This window comes from Myotis lucifugus, unplaced genomic scaffold (assembly GCF_000147115.1).
Source record: "Myotis lucifugus unplaced genomic scaffold, Myoluc2.0 scaffold_332, whole genome shotgun sequence".
Lineage (NCBI taxonomy): Eukaryota > Metazoa > Chordata > Mammalia > Chiroptera > Vespertilionidae > Myotis > Myotis lucifugus.
In genome coordinates, this window is record NW_005871380.1 from 558313 (window position 1) to 560619 (window position 2307).

The window sequence follows — 2307 nt, forward strand, 5'->3', positions numbered from 1 at the left end:
TGTCCTGGACCTCACAGCACCTGGCACTGTGTCCTTATGCTGTTTGCCCGTGGAGTCCTTCTGCAAGGCCTCCCATTGGGACACCCAGCGAAGACTGGAGGAGAGGTGGTCCCGTGTCTGTCTGGCTTTGGGATGCCCATGTGGAACCAGCCCCCACACTGCTCCTTTGGCCTCTGGAAGTCCTCATCTCTCCTCACTGGCAATTCCTTCTCATCTCCTGGATGCATCCTCTGCACGCGACCCCCTAATGTGGGTGCTCATTTTAACTCCACTCTCTCAAGTCTTACCCTGAATTTATTTACCCTGATTCCACTCAGTTCTTTTGCCTCAGGATCCGCACTGGAAGAAGGGGTGGATCCAGACTTCTCAGGTCCTCATTCTCCCTCTCTGAGCCCACTCCTGCCCCTGCTCCTCCTTGAACTTGGTCTTTCAAACCATGGGTTTACTGACCTCGTCACACCCAGTACACATTAAAAGGGTTCCCCACCACTGGTGGGATGAAATCCATCTCTGGGTCTGGGCCACAGGGCTGGACCTGTCCCCCACTCTCATCGCTCCCTCCCCTCCCCACACAGCCTGCAGACATCGGGCAGGTTCCAGACACAGCCCCATGGTCCACCCTGAAGGACTCCTGGGCTCCAGGCTGGGTTAAATGCCCCTCCTTGGGGCTTCCCTAGCCCTGGGCCTCGCCTCCCCTTGCCACGTACACAAATCCCCGTTTCCATGGGTCTCAGAGATGTTTCCTCAGTGCTCAACAGTGCTTGGCATCAAGTGGTCAGCAAATATTTGGCCACAAGTGCTGGAGCACTTGGTGAAAGGCCAGATTTCATGTGACCTGAGGTATCCCAGGCCAGAGAGGTTGGTGCTAGGTACGGTGAGGGAGAGTAGCCCATGGGGGGCTCTGCAGAGTCTTGGCTTCTCTGCCTACACTCATATGCCACCCCTAAGTCCCTGTATTGCAAGCAGCCCCGGCGCGCCGACCTCGCTCCAATCCCCACTCCGCAGAGCTGGACCCAGTCGCAGTCAGAGGGGTGGAGCCTGGGGCAGCCCTTCGGGCCATGCGATCCCACGCAGAGCCAGCAGGTGGCGCCACGCGGCTGCGCTTCTGGGCTACGGCCGGGCTCCGCGCCTCCCGCGGTGGGTGGGTCGCTGTTCGGACCCGAGCGGGATGGGCGGGGCACGGCCGCCCCGGAGTCCTCGGTGGGCTTCCTGCGCCCCCTCCCTCTTTGGTACTCGTGGTTCTCCCCGTCGTCTCTGGGTCTCGTTCACATTTTTCCCCGTCACCCTGGTCCTGCTGCTCAATTTTGGGCTCGGAAGAGAGGCCTGGTGTCGTCTCCGGGAGGAGCCCTAAGCCTGAGGTCCTAGCTCTCCCGCGGGGCCATTAGTGCCATTAAGGAGGGAGGCGGCTCCGGCCGGGGAAGCTCCGGGCCTTTACACAGGCGTAAACCGCCCCCCACCCCCCAGAGGGGCACGAACCCATCCATCCTCCGGCTGTGACCAGGCCTCTGCCCACAGCCACACCCCAAGTCACCGCCCAGGCCAGGCCCCGCCTATCGCTGGGGTGTTGCAGCCGGAGCTGGACTCAGAGCTCAGGGGACAGCCCCCTCCTTTCCCAGGCTGGACCGAACGACTGTCCAGGGGAGGGGAGCCCCGGCAGGTCTCCTCGCCCTCTATTGCAAGGTCCGCGTAGCCAGGTGGCAGGAGTGGGGAGGCCTGGGGGAGGGGGACCGCCCAGACCACCTCCGACCCGACTTCCTTCCGCCTGTTGCCCGCCCGCCTCACCGTCCACCTCCCCTCTTCCTTTCCCAGAGACCCCAAACAGCTCGCAGCTCCGGGCACCTTTCAGCCACGCTCCTGGTCCTCCGCCTTTGCCTGTGCTGCGCCTCTCGCCTTCATCGCAGCGCCTGAGGCTCAGGCTGGAGGAGGCTTGGAGCAGAGTTTGCCCAGGAGAGCGGCTGGTCGCCCTTCCCCCACCCCCACCCCCTCCCCTGTGGGAGGGTATGTATGTTTTCAGCTTTTTCTAACGGTGGTATAGCGGTACTTGTAACAGTAGGGAAAGGTTTCTATATTAGAATTATGCACTATTTTTTTATCGATTCAATTAATTTCAAAACTTTTGTATAATTGAAATGGTGTGAGTTAACAATAAGTTCGTTAACGAATAAATGATATCGAGGGGGTCGATCTTGGATAGGGCTATATAGGTAACCAGTCTGTGACTGGTGATGTTTATTTTGCTGTACGCTGGATTGAGATATCCAGAGTTACAAGATGGAAACAAATCTCTATCCACACCAACTAAAACGC